At 37.2% G+C, this 19,920-nt stretch overlaps 1 protein-coding gene across 12 annotated transcripts in view; it reads left to right on the forward strand.

Annotated features, from left to right (window-relative positions):
• The window catches only part of GRIP1 (glutamate receptor interacting protein 1), a 305,895-nt gene that overhangs the window by 156,275 nt on the left and 129,700 nt on the right, over positions 1-19,920 (forward strand). The window lies entirely within an intron of this gene.

The following is a 19,920-nucleotide window of genomic DNA, read 5'->3' on the forward strand; positions in this document are numbered from 1 at the left end:
GCTAGGAGGATAATCCCAGGGGTTTTTTTATCTTTTTCTTTTCTTTATTTTATTTTATTTTATTTTTGCTTATTGCTAGAAGGAGGATTTTTTTCCCAAGTGAAGTGCTAAAGTTATTGTGGGGTGTTGTCGTTTTGTATTTGTGCTAACTGCTGAGAGGCATCCCTCCTGGGTCAGTGCACGCTCTGCCTTACTGGGAACAACTGACACTGCTGTCCTGGACGTGTATCCAGGACGAATTTCTGTTGTTTCATGTCCTTTGTGAGCTATTTTTACCTGTGCTTTACATGCCAAAGGCTGTTGGATGTGATGAAGTAGGGATAGCAGCGTGTGTTTTTTCGGGCTGCACTCTCATATCACACTTTGGAAGTTAATTTGCCTGCTAGAGCAATATGCATTTTATCTTACTGTAAATCTTTGCAGTCTCTCATTTTACCACTTGGAACTTTAAAATACTACCCTGAGTCCTGTGTGATTGTTAACACAGATAGATATGTGAAAACCTGCCTAATGCACCTTCACTGTTCAGAAATGAACATACCTTATTTTCTAAAAATAATTTTTTTTTTTTAAATCTGTTATGTTTGGTAATTTTTTCCTTCTTTGTGTAAAATGGTTGATTTGGGGTTTTAGCTCAGTGTTTTGATGGAAACTTCCAACATTGTAATAGCATTATGTGTCTGCAAATAAGAAGCTTCTATTTTTTATCTTGGGTGCTGTGAAATATTTATTGGCTGTTACTGTGCAGCTGGATATACATCCATGTGTGAATGAAACTATTTTTATCAGCTGTCTTTGATTATTAGTCAGCATAGCTCAAAATCAATTACTGTTTTATTTTGCAGATGTATGAGAAGGTTGCATGCTAATACAATGAGATCAGTAATAGGAAAAGAGAGAAATACTGCAATCAAACTTATATAAGCATTTTCCTTTTATTTAGATTGCTCAGTTGGGGTCACGTTGTTCAAAACATAGAAACTTAAATATTTATTAGTCATCCTCTCAGTAGATTTGCTTCTCTTTCAAATCTGTGCCGGGTAATGCCTGTTTTTCTCATTTGTATAAAATGTTTCTATTCTGGTAGCTTTATTACATGTTTATCAGGTTGAAAGTCAGTGTATTCTCTTTTTCTGGTGTGAGCAGAGCAACCTTTTTGTCTGCTGATGTCTTTATCAGACAGATCTGGGCACTAATTTAGTTACTCACTGATGAGAGTTGTTGTTCCACTTAAATACAGTTGCCCTGTGAATAATCAATAATCTAATACATCATAGCCATCCTAATTATTTCATGCTTCCATCATTCAACGGAACTAGTGGCTAGTGGTTTTTTTCTCCTCTGAAATAATCTTAACTACCATTGAGACTCTTTGCTCCTCCCACTCCCTCCCAATAGGAACTGGCATGATACTATTGATTTTTTGCATTAGTGTGCGTTATGCTTGTCTCTGGTTGATAAAGAAAAAGACAGTCTAGAGGGATGTTCATATATCCTCCTGTAAGCCATATGCACACTGGACTGGCGTTGCTGTCCTAATTGACAGGTTCCTGAATTTTCACTGTTTTGAGTGGAACCTTTGATTTTTTTATCTAATTCTCTGGGTTTTTTGACGTTGTCATTTGCATCTTAGAAAACAGTTATGGAGTGCTCCAGTCAGCCTAGCTGAGGTCAGGGATGGACCTTCACATTATTACTGTGGAGAGGATTCTTGCCAACAGCTGGCAATCTCCTGCTGCTGTATCAGCTGGAATATCTCCTTTCCTTCTAACCTGCTAGTCATGGAGGTTTTCTGCATTCACTGAGTTCCTTAGCTCCAAAAGCAGTTTTCCTTGCTTTAGTATTTCCCTGCAGCCTGTCTCTGCTAGGGTCTTTTTCTTCTGCACTAATCCTGTAGCTTTGTGCAGTTCCCCAAAATAATCTCTTTACTGTCTTTCAGGCCCTACCATGGTGCAAAGATACAAGTGTGTTGCACACTAGATTAGTGTCTTGTGTTTTTAATAAAAGATGTGCAGCTAACTATGCATCAAAATGTGGAAATATCTGTTTTGTATGTGTTGTGTCATTTTTCATGTCTCTCTTGACAAAGTAAGCTTGCAGCTTCATTTCCTGTTCTTTCAGATAGGGATGTAAACAGAAATGCCTCATCTGGGCAACTGAAGACTCTCTAAAAGTAATTATTTCCAGTAGAGAGGTGTTCAGGCAATATTTTATAACAATTGTACTCCCCTCTTCTTGTACTTCACCTTTACCTTTCAAAGCAAAAAGGAGAGGTTATTTTTGTGTTTCTTGATATTGTTGCATGTACTTACTGTGTAATTGAAAAAAACTCTGGTGGGAGCCTCTTCAAGTGTTGTGAGCTAGTTTCAAGGCAAAAATATCACATAGTAGTGGGAATGCTCTCCAAAACCCAGTCAGTGACCCACTCCTTCCCATAGCTGTGAGTCAGAGCCTTACCTCTGCTATACAGATAACCCTTACCTCTCTTGACCTCACCTCCATGGTCATCTTCAGATGGGAGCATTAGCCTTCTTCTTTGTCCTCTGCCTTCAAATTTACACCATTCATATGAGACAGGCACAATTATAGAATCATAGAATGGTTTGGGTTGGAAAGGATCTTCAAACATCTTCCAGTCCAGCCCCCTGCCCCTCAGTCCTGCTTCACTGCTGCCCATGCACTCCTTTTGTGCCATATTGCCTCTGTGGGTCTGAGGGCTACTGTGGCTGCTGTAGCTGCTGTACAGAAGCCTTCTTCTATATTTCCACTATAGCAATCACCCCTCTTAAAGCAAAAGATGTGGCAAACAAGAAGTGCACAATAATTATTCATGCAGGAAATTTAGAAGACTATGAGATTAGGTCCTGTAATGCATATTACACTTCAGTTTTGTGAGTCTTATTTTGGAGGTCAGTACATTTTCAGTAATGAAATTGTACATTACCAAGGTCAGACGGAGCTTCATGTTTGTGTCCATTAACAAGCAACCATGAGAGAAAAGTATTATGTTATTTGATGATGCAATTTGCAAGAACGATGCTGTGTGAGACTCTTCTCATAGCTGTGGAGACATGATTTGAATTTAGATCTAGTCTATCCAGTTAAGAACAACAACAAAAAAAAATCTGGTTTTTACACCAATGTGTTGTTTTTACACAAGTCTGTTGTTTCTATGCTATTTTTCCATTACGCATTTTTTAATAGCTATTAAAATGTTTATTGTGGATGAGAGTTTGTGCTGTAATTACCTGATTCCTTTCATTAATAAATATTTCACGCTTTTACTTTTGAGCTGAATTGTTGCTGGGTCGATGCCTTTATTGTGATTATCTATACATATTTGAATCTCTATGTGTATGTATACACATTTTAAGCAATGTTGGAGGTAGTTAAAAGCTTATGAAAAGATAAAAGATATCTTTTTACCATACTAGGTACTAAAATTTGCTCTGAGAAGAGAATCTTGTAATTTTTATATATTATTTTAATTTTTTATCTCCTTTCTATCCCAAAAGAGCACATTAAGCCAAAAGTTACATTAAGAATCTGAAGTAGTAGCTGCTTCTATAGTTTTCACTATGAGAAGTACTGGGCTCAGAGAGAATGGTAGCTTACATTTGGACCAAGTGAATATGAGGAAAGGCCACATTTGTAGTTGTAAAAGCAACCTCAAATCTGCACTTCGTGCAGATGCTTGTATTGTAGGATTATTTTTTTGTGCAGTGGGGAAACACTAGGGTTTCCCCCCACCCAGTTTCTTCATATAAGACCTTGGGCATTGAACAGTGTGCTGTGCATACCAAAGAGCCTGTGGTTTACATTGCATATGTATGCTAAATAAAATTTACAGTTATTATGTTAAATAAAACAGTGAGCAATATACATATATAGCATACAATAGCAAAAAGTTGCTGAAATGTGTAGGTTGGTCAGGTTTACAGGTAACTTAACCACTTTATAGTTTAAAAATTGCCTTTCAAGTAGTGCATTACAACGCCTTGGCTGTGGCTAATTGATGTATGGACACGTTTGTTTTTTCCCTTTATTAGCTGGAAGAACAGCACTTTTAGGAAGCTGTGTCTGTAGTATAAAGTTTCTCACAGAAATAGGTCTTTTCGTTAGAGTCAGGAATGCAGTTCTGTACATACACAGATCAGTGAAGTTATTCTGAATTTTATTATAATGGAAACAGAATAGGAGCACTCTGATAAAGATGTCAGCTGTTGTTATACAGGGCAGAGCGTGAGGAGCTGAGTGGAATGCCTCTCACCCATCAAAGCTTTATAGCCTATCTTCAGGATAATTTATCACCCACTGCGCATACAGATCCTTTCTGCAGACATATATTTTTATTCTCCCAGTATGTTTCCAATACAGCGAGATAAAGCAAGCTTTAAAGGCAAGATGCTGCACTCCATTTTACAAGATGATCAGTTATCTAAAAATTGGATTGGGGCCTAAAGCATCAAAAGATGAATTCTGAATGTAGCTGGACGTAGGCTGTACTCTGCCTTGCGCACAAGCAACTACAACACACACAAAGCCACAATTTCTTTTTTAAAGAACGGAATTAAAATTGAATGTTAGAGAGTTGACATTAAAGCTATATAGTATTTTATTACAAACTTGCTAGTGTTTTAGAGACTCATCCCTGGTCACCAGCCTTTGACTTATTTTAATAGTAACTCTGATTATGTGATCTCTTTTTGCCAATAAATTGCTTATAGAAATACAAATTTAACTACTAGAACCGAGTAAACAGCTTGGTTTGAATGAAGTAAAAATCACAAATAACAATATCTCTAAGGGCATTTAAATGTCTTAAAATGTTGAAATATTGTTTCTCTGTCTTTTTAAAATTATTTCTGAAGGTTCAGAAAACTTGTGTCTGGTAAGTTCAATAAATAGGCAGTCAGTAAGGATTTGTTGGCTTTGTGCATTTGGTTGGAGTTTCAGGAATACACTTTGAAGTTTTTCATACTTAACACCTGTTTTTCCAATTTGTCCATATTTCCAAGTTTTTTGCATTTTATTTCTGAATGTGACTTCTGTGCTTCTTCTGATTTAGTAAACAAACTACAGTGAAAGAATAAAAAGTAGTAGAAAAATCTGGAAAATTTGTTTTCCACTAGCATGTTGGAACTTCAGGGCCACCTCCAGAGTTGCAGCCCTTCCTCAGGCGTTAGTGGGGACTTCATGAGAGGACAGGAAAGAGTCCACAGGGGAGAGCTGTGGACCTCTGTTAGCAAGGGAAGATATTGCTCTCAGTGCTTGTGATGTAGTAAATACAATTTTAAAAACAACCAGAACAAAAGCATTCCTTAGTACTACTTGGAATTTTTTGTTTTGTTTCGTTTAAAAAAAATTATTTTGTTGCAAGACTTGTTTGTCAGATAAGGAAACGAAGGCAAAGAGTAGGCGCGACCTGTTTTGTGTCACTCAGTGGGTCCATGCTGGTCTTGGGGATAACCCTATCCTCCTATTCCCATTTGTTTATTGCTGGTTAGGAACAGTTACAGAAGTTGGCAAAGACTGTGAGATTGTAGAGAAGACCCTGCATGACTTCTTCACTTCTAGGTTTTTCACCAGTTTTGACTTTTTTATTTGCATTTGCACTTAAGAATGCCTTTGCCCAGGATTGTTTTAGGATTGCTTTGAAATTGTAAGCGCCTGCATTGTGATTGCTGAAGGAGAGGGAGAGAGATGAATTTTTGTTGTTCCTTTAGAAGATGTTCCTTCTATAATTGGTATTTAGGCTTTCCAGCACTGAATATATGAAGAAGAAAAGAGGCAGATTTATTATATTTAATGAGCATTATTAGTTCGCAATATTGTCTTTTTGTTCAAAAGAATTCTTTGAACGTATTGTTGTAAGAAATAATGAAAGGAGAAAGGATTTTCTCTTCTAGAGCAAGCCAATCACAGTTCAGAAGTTCAAGCAATATTTCTTCACCGCTAATATATTCAAGAACTGGCAAACTCTTTATTAATTATTCAGGATGATCTGAAGTACAGAGGCATACTAACCAATCTATGTGATGCTTTGACAAAAAAGAAACACATAAAAATACTTTCCAAATCTAGCATGTACTAGTTAAAGTAGGAGCACTGCTGCAGCCCTTATGGTTTGAGGGTGTGTGTATGGCTGGAGTTTTGCAGAGAAATTTTTTAGCTTAGATAAACGGATATAATTGTATGCAGGTGCCTGTAGGGTGTGAAGAGAAAGCTGAAGTCATATCAAGAGATGGAAGTGGCCATTAGTTATCTTTTATCTATCAGATTTACCAGCTGGTGTCTGATGTGGTTGCTCTGATATCTGATATATACATATGGAAAACATGGGAAATGTTTTTTCTAGCATGTGTAGTACTACCTAGATGTCTTGGGAATATATTGCAGGCTGAGGCTCCAGGTGGAAATGGGCTCTGGTTCCTTGTGTGAAGAACAGACTCATTCTCTCATGAGCATTATATAATCTTAGTCTGGGGGTCTGTTGAATCTGAGGAACACTGTGCAATAGGGTGAGAGCATACCTGCCTTCTGAGGCAGATTTCTGCAGCTTAATCTGTCTCCCAGCATGGCTCTGCTTAGTAGTGCCCCATCTGCATTTCATATTGTGCAGCTGCTGATGTGCTTCTGCCATGGGAAGGTCCTGCTCTGGGCATGGCCCCTAGGCAGGCGAGTCTGTCTCTGTCAGCGCAGGTTACAGCACCTCTGCAAGCAGCTGTCAGTAAATCAGCAAAGGATAATCTCATTTCTTCTGCCATATCTACATTCCCTGCAGGAGTTCTACTGGCCTGGGGAGATGGCTGCTCAGCTGGGCAGGCAGGGAGGACTGCCCTGGTTGGAGGATATCACAAAGGCCCAAGTTTTAGCCAGTTGCAAACAAAAAGAGAGTGGTTCATAACAATGTTCTTTTTCTCCTCAAGGGGAAAAAAAAAATCAAAATTTTAGAATTTATTTATTATCTAAATTAATGGAACCTTCTGCATCAAAACTGATTTACCTCAGTGTTACCAAAACCACCATGTCATTCCCTCACTCTCACAGAATCATTTAGGATCATTTAGATTGAAAAAGACCTCTAAGATCATTGAGTCCAACCATTGACACAGCACTACCAAGTCCACCATTAAAACATGTCCCTAAATTGCACACCTAGACTTCTTTTAAATACCATATCCCTAGGCAGCCTGTTCCAGTGCTTGACAACCTTTTCCATGAAGGAATTTTTTGTAATATCCAATTTAAGTCTCTCCCAGCACAACTTGTGGCCATTTCCTCATATCCCATTCCTTTTTCCTTGGAGAAGAGACCAACCCTACCTGTGTACTTTCAGGTAATTGGAGAGAGCGATGAGGCCTGAGCCTCTTTCCTCCAGGCTAAACACCCACAGCTCCCTCAGACTTGTGCTCCAGAGCCTTCACCTGCTCCATTGGCCTTCTCTGGACACACTCCAGCACCTCAGGGTCTGTGCTGCAGTGAGGGGCCTAGAACTGAGCACACGATTCAAGGTGTGGCCTCACCAGTGCTGAGTACAGGGGACAGTCACTGCCCTGGTCCTGCTGGACACACAGTTCTGATATTTCAGAAACTGCAGGCCGAGCCCTGCTGGCATCTTGCAAGTGTATGAATTTCTCAAGATACTCATCCTTTATGCCTCCATTCTTCTTTTGGGCATTTGCTTTAAAGCAGCACTCCTGTAATATTTCAGAACCTTTTAAGACTTTGGGCAAAAGTTAATGAAAGCTTCGTCCCAGAATGTTGTTATTACAGAAAAATGAAAAGTATTATGTAAGTCTCCACTGCAACTTCAGTCTTATCCCTTGAAGTTTTTATTAATGCTGTTGGGAATTATGCTGTTATTAGAAAAGGAGACTTCCCTGAAAGTGTATTGGGGCAGAAAAATTGCTCCAGATTGAACTGATTATAAAAAGACAAACACTAGACATAGTTTTGTGGGGGAAAATGTGTTACTGGAAATAGTGTCACATTTAACAGGTTTATTCTGCCTTAGCTTCTCAGCAGAGAATAGAGGAAGATGTTAAGCAGGGAAATACCAGCTATTCCAATGACTGCATTACCATAGTACTTTGGTAAATGTCACCAATAAAGCACAGTTTAAATCCATACTGCTCTTAAGGAAATATTTATACTTTTAGTGAACTAGAATTTGACAGCTCTGTCTGGCAGAAGAAATTGTTTCTGGCACTTAGTTTTGGTTGGCCAATAGTTTAACTGTTTTTAGTTAGATTATTTGTTTAGTTTTGTTTTTCTGGGCATCCAGTATGTGTTGTGACCTCTTAGAGACCAGCGCAGATTTGCAAATAGACTGTCGGCATGTTCTCTGCTGTATCACAGGACAGTGATGATTGACGAAGATGGAATTTCCTACCATGACAAGAGGCTTAAGTTTTGATGTATCATTTCCTTCTCCCCAGAAGTCCAAAAGGAGGGCGCCTTTAAGTATTTTAAGCTTTCCAGTGACAGTGTTTATATGGTTTTTTCCCTTTACTGACATGCTTATACACATAAATTTCTGTAGACCTAAGATAATGTGATATTGTTATATCACCTCTGGGTCAGGAATTCATTTTGCTGAACCTGAGCATAAACTTAGTGCAGATTTTGTTTCATTGAGCTAAAAGGAGTTAGGAATTGAGATTAAACCTGACAGCCTGAGCTAATGTGTAATATGAACAGTTCTTTTTTACTGGACAAAAAAAAAAACCAAACCAAAAACCTACACAAGGCTTGAAAGCAAAAAGAAATTACATTCTTAAAAAATAAACAGACATAAAAATTTTTATTTAATAGCTGTTTCCTCAAAGAATGAGGAGGAACAGAGAAAATGGGGATTTTAGTTTAGGTTTTGTTTTACTACTTAAAAAAAAAAAAAACAGCAGGAAAGTGCAGGGTTGGTGGGGGAGTTCCTTGGGAAGTTCAGCAGTCCAGAAGATTGTCTAGTTACATTTTGTCTCTGTTTTCACCCTGGAGCTGTGTAATGCAGTGATAAATGTGCCCCAAGGCCACTTTTACTCAGTGTTCCAGAGCTTCCAAGGCAGCAGGAGCCTGTCCTGATGCACAAGTGGAAGGTAGGTCGTGCCTTAGGAAGCGCTTGAGTTCCTTTGTAGAAGAATGCAGTTTCCTCTCCAGTGCTGCTGTTGTGGACCTTGTCAGGATGGTTCAGGCAAGGCCACCAAAGCAGCAGCAGCAGCAGCTCCTGCAGACGCCCTGTGAGGGCCGCTTTCTATGCACATATGCTATGTAATATTGAAGAGCAGCTGCTCGGTGTTGGCTGACAGCTGCACTGAGGTAGGAGCTGTAGCCCCAGGGAGTAAGGCTGACTTCTTTTTTGCTGCATCCGTGGCAGTAGTGCAGTGTGGAGATCTCCTTTGTCCAGTGTAACAGAAAATCTTCATCAGTTACTCCCTGCAGGAATGTGAGTATAAACTCTGCCCTTATTTTTCATGAGGTTCACATCCTCACAATTTATCCAGACTGAGAACTTGGAGTTGTTGGGCTGGGATGTGCCCAGTACTGAGCTTTTCAGCTGTCTCCAAGATTTCATATCTCAGTGTAGCCATAATTGAAATGTTCATTAGCAGTTCTAGACAAGTCAGTTTGACTTTTAACACATATTTCAGACCTGCTCTGTTCCTACAGTACACTGTGTGCTTTGGTGATGTTTTTTTTTTTACCGGCCTGTCAAAAAAAGTGCCTTTACTTTTGCAAATACGTAGCTGGGTAGAGGAGATCTCAAAGGTAGTTCTGAATCCAGGCTATTTCTTTTTCATAGTTTCCAAGAGAATAGGGAAAAAACTTCCAAACATTTTCCTGATTTCTGCCTTTGGACAGTTAGGAAAGTTGGACCTTCTTGAATGGGCATTGGCCACGTGGACCATTTTGAAGGGGTTTGCATGTTGTGTCTGCACATCCAGTGCATTTTGAAAGCTCCAGGCCAACATGCTGAGGCAATTATTCAGTTTATCAGGGGTTCAAGTAATACCCTGGATAGCATATTATAATAGATGTCTTAAAATACATCTGTGAGATACCAACTGTGTATAGGAAACTTTGAAGTTACTTTGATGGCATCTTCAGTAGAGAATTTTAAGCAATATGATCCTGATCCTGATTAAATATTATGGACAGGTGCCTTAGAAGCAATTAGGACCCGAGTTGACACTTCCAGCATAGTGTCCCACTGAAAGGAGCATTCAGCACCATTGTGCATCCACTCAGATGCTCGTTCACAGCATAGTAAGTTTCTCTCCTTCACGTATTGCTCATGAATTATGCAGGAGCCAAAAAATTACTGTAATGAGCTCCCCCACCAACTATTTAATCATAATTCATCATAGAGTAATGAAGTAAGTGACATTTCCTGTGATCTTTTCACAGCAAGTTCTACTGTCCATGTTACCATAAAAAGAAAAGAGCAGGGGGATGGTGTTGGAAAGGGCAATTGGCTTGTGTTTATGTTGGTTCCTCATAAGTGCCCCAGTCTGTCCCACAGAGACATCTTTGTCATGCCAAAAGGTACCAGAAGAGGTGGAGCTTAGTAACCTGCTTGAAACATGGCATTTTCAGACATTTGAGTGATTAATGGTTAGCTGAAAGTATTTTCAGATTCTTTTTATTAATGTGGTTTTCTGCTTGTTTTCTTAAGCTGTTAAAAGTTATATTTTCAGATATTTTGTTGAGATTTCCCTATAAGCCCAGGTTTGAGAATCAAAATGTAATTTAATTTTTTTGATTTAATTCTGTTAACATTTGTTGTTCATTGTGATTGAATGTAAAGAAAGAGGAAAAACGATGATTTAAACTAAAATCATTGTGTTTCTTATCCAAGAGCAGAAGATCTATCTAATGTGTTGTATATCTACACTGCTTATCTTTGAGACATCAAATGCAGTGATATGTGAAGCCTGTGCCTTTACAGATGGAGGCAGAGGAATATCTGAAGGTGTCAGAAATTGTGATGAATAGCAGAAGGATAGAGTAGGCAATTAGTGTTCAGAAACAAACTGCAAGATGGTTAGTGTTGATTACAAAGCTGAAGATAACACATCAAGTGACTCTTGCAAAGTTATCATGAACAATTTACAAACTCAGAGGAAAAAATCTCTATATAATTCTGACAAAACATAATGACAAAGCTTAATGGGCAGTGACAGCAGAAAAATTCAATGAGGGGCCCATGAGCTATTCACAGTCCATGCACTATTTTCAAGGGGCCTGAAAATGAAATCAAGAAAAGCAAACTTCTGTTGTGCATTTAATTTTCGCTGTGACGGAAAATACTAAAACAACTGAAAAATCATTAAAAATGGAGCATATATGTGTTTGTGTAAATATACAGGTGTTTACATACACACATATGTGGACACATACATGCAACAGCTATCTTACTGCTGAAGCCAGAGGTTATAGCTAACAGTTCAAATCCCAAATCATTGCAATAAAATATTTGAACAATGTAGGAAGGAATGCACTCTAAATTTTAATTTCCTTAGAATTGTGAGATAAATCTAGAACAGTAATTTTCACTGCAACCAGTCACATTACTATTGTTGCATATCTGTAAGCAAAAAGATTAACATTTGCTGTATCTGTAAAGATGATTTTTAATAGGTTATTCCAGAGTATAAAAAAATAGCATGAGAAAGAGTGTTGCAGGACATTTGAATAGTTAGTTCCAAATTCATAATTCTTTGAGAGCTGAAGTTATGAGAACTAAGAGATAGCCACCATTCTTCCAATTTGGGTGGTAAATATAAAATAAGTAAAACATAGTAGCTTTACAGCATGTAACAAAAGATGAATAAAATTCTGTTCACTACATAAACATCATAAAGCTTGAAAAATGGTAGCTAAACTTTCTTCCTTAGGAGAGCTTTCTGGAAGACATACCTGCTTACATACTCATTACCCTGCAGATGTGGAGGGGGAAGCATGTCTTCACTGTTAAGGTTTTTTAAATTTTAATTAAGAGTTAAGATGAACAAAATCAAACCTCCTATTTCAAGATCAACTTTGTCTTGAATAGGAAGAACAGCAAACATAGATTATGTAAGCGAAACAGAGAGAATGTGCTTGGATTAAAGCTTCTTCATCCTTGTTTGCAATCAGGGTGTCATTGGGATATCCAGGAATGTTCTCATGCAGAGAGCGTGAAGCTCATACATTTTTATCTGAGCAGCTGAAATACAAAGAATGTATGGTAATTTATTCTCTTTGCTGGTTTTCATTACAAGGGTTTTTATTCTTGGTAAGCCTTTCCTGCAAAGGGGAATAGTCTTCCTGTAAATGTAGGTTTTGTGACATGAATCCATGGGGACTGTCTGTCTGATTTGAAGTTGCTAATGGATTCGGCATATTGCTGAAGCGTTTGCTCATCTAATACCACCTCCTTGAATCATGAATTACATTCAGGTTTTGTTCTTGGCCTCCTTCTCTTCAGCTTCTCCTTTCGTGGTGTCTGTGCCAATGAGCACATCCAAATCTATTTCTCTGTTTCTAATCTTACTGGTCCAGATTTGGTTTTGAAAGCATTCTGTGTAGCTGTTCCAGCAAATTTTGGAGAACCAAAATTGTAGGTGCAAATGCTGAAAATCTGAATGCATACTGTGCTCTAGGTCCAGGTGTCAGATGTAAGAAAAAAGAGATCATTTTAGTAAGGAAAAGCTGGCTAGGATCTGATTGTGAAGCTTTAGATACATTTATATATATTTATATGTGTGAATATATACATATGGTTGTATTATACATGAGATAAGTACAGATGCTGTGTATTTGATGAGCAGCATGGCTGTGCTAGACTGGGGATCAAGCAGCAACCTGATAGTTAATGTTGGGAGAGCATTTTTGCAACTCTGTCAAACCTGTCCCACTCAGGATAAGTAAGAAATCACAGCTTGGAGTTTTGAGGAGTAGTAATTGGCAGACTCTTTGGATGGTCCCTAGATTATTTCCAGCTATAATGCTGCAGAAGCAGTACCATGTAGACATGAGGGCTCATCACATAGGCTTAGCTGGAGAAATGCACCAGCTTTTGTATAGCATTCACTAATCTTCATCTTTAGGTGATCCATGGACCTCTAAAGACCTTATCCTAAAGTTCTTTCCCTAAGGATTTAAAATCCCTTGTCTTTAAATATCTCTGTTCTCCAGCATTTCATGTTGCTAAAAGTCACAGCTATATCTGGCTGTCATTTATAAAGGAATAATAAATTTATAGTGTGTATTTTAACAAGTTGTTGCTGCATAGGTGCATTGATCAAGTGTTGGAAGGTTTCTTTATAATAATGGTTTATAATGCTTCAAAACTGTTTACTGACTTTAAAGGTATCTGTCAGTAATACAATTTGGCTATTTTATAAAGTTGTTCAAAATATTTGCGGTTTGAGAAATGTTGGCTGTAATTTAATTCTGGGTTTATATTCTAGCAAATGCTGGCTTGTTTCAACCATTTCTCAAGCAACCATCTAAATACTGCTGTAGTACAATATTCTCAAGAGTGGAAGATGCTGTCAGACAAAACACAGGCAGATCACACTGCTGCTACCTAACTGGGATAATATTTTTATATCTATGTATTTATATAGATATATAAATATATTTTTCACTCTGTACAAATCAAGTGCCTTGCTGACTGAACTCTTAAAACTGTCAGTATTCAAACTTTAGCATTTATACCATTTCATATTGTTTTATTCAGAACATCTTGCAGCACTTCTAGGTAGCTGTATTTTGGATTGTTAATGTTTTTACAAGGCAGTACTTTGGGCTGCCATTGAGAATTGGTAGTCATTGCTTTATGCATTGAAGTTGTACATAGTTATCCTGTTATCATGAAGACTTTGGCTGAAGTCTAAACTCTCAGATGATAAAAAATTGGTAACTTTAATTTTTGGTCAGATTGAGAGCCATGTCTTTGATGCTCTATTGAGTTGACTGTATATTCTTTTCAAACTTGATTTTGCAGATCCCTTAAAAATATTTTAATCACTGTTATATTCTGTAATACAATTTTTTGCTTTGTCTTTTTTTAACTGATATTTGTATTTATAAACAAAATTAAAAACACTCTTGAGTGGAGAATGGTGAGAGAATTGTGGAGGTTAGACTTTGTGAATGTACATAAATACAGTTCTTCATTTTGAATGAGGAACAATTAAGAGGATGATGACAGTATTTCACTCCAAGGATGGTCAAGAATATTCTGTTTTATCTGGAAATACTTTTAATTCCTCACGGTCATGTGGTATCATGCTTACCGAACATCTCTCGCTGCTGCACTGTTTTCCATAGCAGTAATTTGGCAGAGAGATGGTGAGATTTTTTAAGTTCTTAGCACTAAATATTTGTATTTTCTTGTTTCCTGCCTGTGTCTGAGATCACCTCTATTCAATTTTGTAAGAATTTGTGATTTGGGTTTTTTTTAGTTGATTATTCCTTTGTTACTTGAGAGAGCCTCTTCAGAGTAAAATTTAACTCATTTGCAAACCCTACAGTAATGTGTTGACAATAATTAATGTAAAATAGGAGTTTTATTTGATTTTTATAAGATGCCAGAATTTTGTCTCCTAGTTTGTTGTGCAGAAAATAATTCAAATTATCAGATACTATTTTTATAGTGTGAAGGTGATTGATATTTTTGCCTTAAGGCAATTGTGTTTATACATTAAAGATGTTAAATGATAACAGGTTCTGTACACTACATTCACATGTCTTTCCTGTATTTTCTCCTTTTCAAAACAACCCTGACTTCAGGAGCAGGAGTGGCTCCTGTTTGCATACACAAACTGTGAATCCTTGTGTCTTGGCTAAAATACAAGGAAAGCATCATTTACAGCTGTGGTCCAGTCAAGTCCCCTCTTTATACTCAGCAGTTCCCATGGGCTCTCAGTGAGTTTCCAGTCTCTTTTTATCCTCTATCTAGGGATATTAGCCAAAGACGATGATACAACTCCATGATGTGGTAAAAAACATTTGATGCTTGTGCTTTCATGTTTGTTTTTTTAGAACCTTCTAAAGGTAAGGTTGGAAATATTATCCTGCTTTGTGGTAGTTTGCTTTTGAGCCAGAGTGGTATGATTTCACCTCAGGACTTGAGTGCGAGGCGTCTGTACTTCAATTCCCCTTCTCTGCCTGTGGGGCTGTCTGGATTTAGACCACCACAGGAAACAAACTCTGTGAGGATGAATCTGATGGGGATGAGCAGAGCCTCATGTTACCTCACCACACTTCCTGCTTAAAATTTTGGGAGCCAAGGAAAGATAATGTAATCCCTGACCTTGATTCTGGGTCCTGACACTGAAGTGTAAGAAAGCAAATGAGCTTTCCGAAACAGCTGTAAGGAGAGGGACTCCGAGCGACAGATGTTAGCTGAGAAGAGTTCAGTATCTCCAGATTGTGAGTTTTTGGTTTAGCTACTAGGAAACATGTCTCTGGTGAAATACTTCTTTGCCATTGAATTTGGTTTTGATCTCCTTCAGGTTGCATCTTTTCACTAGATATCTTTGTTGTTTTGCACTAGGTATTTGTGAAAGATAAATTAAGCATTTCAGAAATTGAAGTCTTGCTGTATTGGAATAGGTATCAACATTGCTGCAGTTGGAAATAACCATTCAATATCCACATGTCACCCAGTGTAAAATAATACCATTTTTACACATGTTGAATAATTTGTTTCATATTATGTATAGAAATTTCAGAGTTCCATCTATGGAGGCATATATCAATCAGGAGAATTACATATTCAGTTACATCTTTTCTTAGGCAGAGGGTAGACCTGAAGTCATTCAACTATTTCCAAACATGCAACATTTTAAACTGCTAATGCAGTGGTAATTTTCTAAATGCATCATTAAGTAGTGGTAAGGATTTTCAGGGCTTTTGTTCCAAGTTTGGTAGAAGTGGATGATTCTATGAAGCAATCAAGTAATTGATAATAGTTTTCATTTCCTGGGGGATTTATGCAGTTTTTCTTTTGTCACCCCAAAACTTTAAACTTTTCATTTATTTACTGGTTCTAGCTCTCTGATCAATGCATGGTTCCTACCACATGCTAGCATTGTGAATTATATAGTGTACTTAAGGCAAGAGTTGAAAGTATAGTGATGACAACTAACAAATTGCCTTAATAATCTTGTTAAGGATGGCTATGAAAAGGGATATAACTCTAAATTGGGATGATACAAATGACACTGCATTAAATTACACCATGTTAGTAGTTTCACCATTGGTGTGAGTATAGGCAGCTGTACCAGCTGAATAGATAGAGTTATCCTGCAGTTCTCTCTGCTTTTTGCACCAGTCACTTTGTTGTACTGCTACAGTGACTTCTCTCAGTTTTTCCATTCATCTTTTTTTCTGAAATGTATTAAGAATGTGCAGCAAACTCCTTCCAAAGCAGAAAGCTCTTTTTTCCCCCCAGTTTTGAAGGAAGCTCAGATTTTTTATAAGGTCTGATGCATTCCATGGTGATGGAAAACTGATATGGGAAACTGATATGGAAAACTTTGGTTCTTCCCAAAGATGCGCTCTTTATATTAAAACACTTAAATGTTGTGCTGTAAACTGATAAGACTCACATAAAAGAAATACCAATAAATGAAAGCACTTGAAAAATAATGCCACATATATCTGTATTTCATGTAGAGTTGTAAATTACTTTGTAGAATGAAGCAATAGTTTAGTATTCTAAGGCTGGGGAATCTACTTTCTCAGTGGAAAGAAAAAAAAGTACATTAAATATGCTATTGCTCTCTTCGCCTGCACATTAAAATGTATATCTTTACTTGGATTGTACAGAAAAGCTTTTCATACAATTAAAGTTAAATTAGTTGTGACAGTTGATCGTGATTAATCACCAGTTTTTCACTGAAATAATTCTGTTTTTCAGTGTTGAAAAGTAGGATTCCACAAGGAATTATACACAATGGGAAACATCAATCATATTTGTATAAAATCTGAAAGACGGGAATTATGTCATATTAATGGGTGCTTGTGTATTTTATTTGGAGGTTAGAGTGACCTTTCTTTTGTTACCTTAAAAACAGGTAGTTTTTAGAGGTGAAGAGAGAATCATAGAATTTTGGCTGAAAGATGACTGGCAAGTTACCATGAGAGTTTTTCATGGCTTCTCACAATTGTTTGGTGTCGGCACCAAGGGTAAAGGATAAATATTACGCTGGATACAAGTGCAGTTTGATACAGGTTTCCATGAAATAAACTGTTGTGTGTTTCTGAGCATCATGAGGGTTTTAAAAGTTGTTAAATGTCGAATGTGTCTCAAGGTCTATGAAGGAACCTTGAAAAACTCATTTTATGCCCTAGTCAGCTTCTTTAGCTTCAGAATAAGCAGTACAGTAGGTGAAGTACTAAGTGGTTCAGTCTTCCTTCCAGGCTGGAGCTTAACTTAGGTGTTAACATTGGAAGACCTTCTGTATATCTGTGACACACAAATTTGCAAGGACTTAAAAAAAATTACAAATACTTACTGTGTCTGTACATGCAGAAGTAGTGCTTGGGTACAGATTAAGTATTGGACTAATTTTGAAGGAAGCTATTTAACCATGAAGTATAAAATTCTGACATTTTACTTGGTAGCAGTTTTAATACAGGGTTTTTTACTGTGCCACAGATAGAGGAGTGCTGTATATAAGGCATTCAGGTGAAGTTCTAATTGGGGGTTAAATTATTCCCAGCCTTCGTAAGAAGCTAAATTCCTTGGGATGAGGAAAATTTTCGAAGATTGAGATGAAAGATTTCAAACAAGATCACATTCTGTTTTATAGCTGGTTCTTAATGAGTTTTACTTCATAAGTCTATGTTTTAATTATCTTCTGTGTATTAGCCTGAGCCATCCAGTATGTTTGCATGTGTTAATTCTTTCAAAACTTATTTATATATGAATAATTTTATCTGAATTCTGTGCACATTAATTAGTCTTGTAGGGGTTGGTTCTCCAAGCATCTGCATAAGTATTTGAAAAATTGCACTCCAGTGAAAATACTGCTGCAGCTTGCGTCTTAATAGAAATAGCAGAACTCGTTTGAAAAAAACACATTAAAATGAGGATTGAGAAGCATTTTGCTGTTGTTCCCACGTCATTTCGTCAGAATCCTGTGATAGTGTGACTCTGATAACTGTGTTAACAACTGCGAATGCAGGTCATTAGGGAGATTAGGCCGGCAGCCAGTTGCATTGTTACTACCTTTCAAACTTAAGGTGCTTGGTAGATTATGAAGTACTGCAAGAAATGTAGCTGTATGTTTTCTCTATTTCTTGAAAACTTTTCAAGTGTATTTTATATGCTAAACAAACATTTCGAGTTCTGCAATAGGTTTCTTAATTAGATAGAATATGTAACATACAGTCATAGATTTCTATCCCCAGAAATGATAAATGATAGTGGTTGGAGTTGCTCTTATGCAAATGTAATTACTGGCAGGAAGAAGCAGCACTTCACTTCATTGTGCATTCTGCTTTTGTCTTTTTGGTGGCTTTGCAGCATTGTGCTTGCACATTACTATGACCATCTTTGGTATTTGTTAAAAAACTCCGTACCATATTTATGCAGGTATTAAGACAGTAAGCAATATATATTAGTAGGTGTGTCATTTGGATGGATATAGATTTATATGCATACAGGGAAGCACGTATGGCATGCATATACATAATACTTTGTCTTTTTGCACATTCTGAGAGATATGAAACCTGTTATGAGCAAAAACAGCCTCAAGAGAATCAAACTACAGGGAAAGAACCTTGAAAAACTTATTTGGTGACTCCCATTATACTCGGAGCTGCTGATGCAGAAGCACGTGCTGAGCATTAGACCAAAGTTTGACATATGGCAAGTGTCTTATTTTTCAGCCTTTACAAATCTCCTCCCCACATTTAAGTGTGTATATCCATTTCAACTGCAGTAGGTCAGGCACTATGACATCTTCAGGATCTTATATTCTCATAGATCATAGCAAGATTTGGCAAAAGTATGCAGTTTGCAGTTAGGAGCTTCTGCAAGTCATCCTACAGCTTGTGAATACTCTGGTTTTAGTTTTTCCTACTTTGTTGAACCAAATCCCCTTTGAAACAAGTAGTAGGATTTTTAGTGTAAGTTTTATCAATTCAGGTTTTCAGAACCTTCTCAAAAGAGCTCCAATTTCACATTTGCATTTCCTCTGCAGAACTTCAGGAGACTAGGACATCTTGTACCTCAGATTTCGTCTTGCTTTAATTTGAGATTAATGGTTCAGAGAATACTAAATAACAACAACAAAAAAGGCACTTTGGCCTCTCCTCTTCTTTAACACTGTTGTGATTTCATTATCTATTTTATTTTCAAGTAATGTATAAGAATCTTAGTAATTTTCCTGGTGATTCAGATTTCTATAAAGTTTGGCTTCCAGAGAGGAAGGTTGTTTGCAAAAGCAATAGGCTTTTGAGCCTTGAGCCTTTGCTCTGTCTCTAAGTCTTTTTTGGTGCAACACTCTGGAAATTCAAGTGCTGAATAAAATGTCAGTGATGAAACTCTTTCTGTATTCCATAGTATGTTTAATTAATACATTCATTTTAATAGCCTTTAGGTATTTGCCTGTTATGAAAGTAAGGATGTACTTGAGGGAATAACTTAAGGCACCTTTTACCTGTATATAAAATAGTTTGGACTAGAAAATGTAATTTTAGAAATCCATACCATCTGTAAGATTTAGAAATGTAGCTGATACTGTTTTAGCAGTTCTACATCTAATATTTCTGAACAAAAAAGTTCAGGTTCTTTAAAAAGTCTCTGAAGGAACTTCTCAATCAAGTATGACAAATTATAGGGGAAATTACCTTAAACAATAAATTTTTTTATCAAGAAGTGTGGGAAAGCCAGCAGGTGAAATGTAAAAGGGTTTTTCA

The sequence above is a fragment of the Zonotrichia albicollis genome, chromosome 4 (genome assembly GCF_047830755.1).
Source record: "Zonotrichia albicollis isolate bZonAlb1 chromosome 4, bZonAlb1.hap1, whole genome shotgun sequence".
Taxonomy (NCBI): domain Eukaryota; kingdom Metazoa; phylum Chordata; class Aves; order Passeriformes; family Passerellidae; genus Zonotrichia; species Zonotrichia albicollis.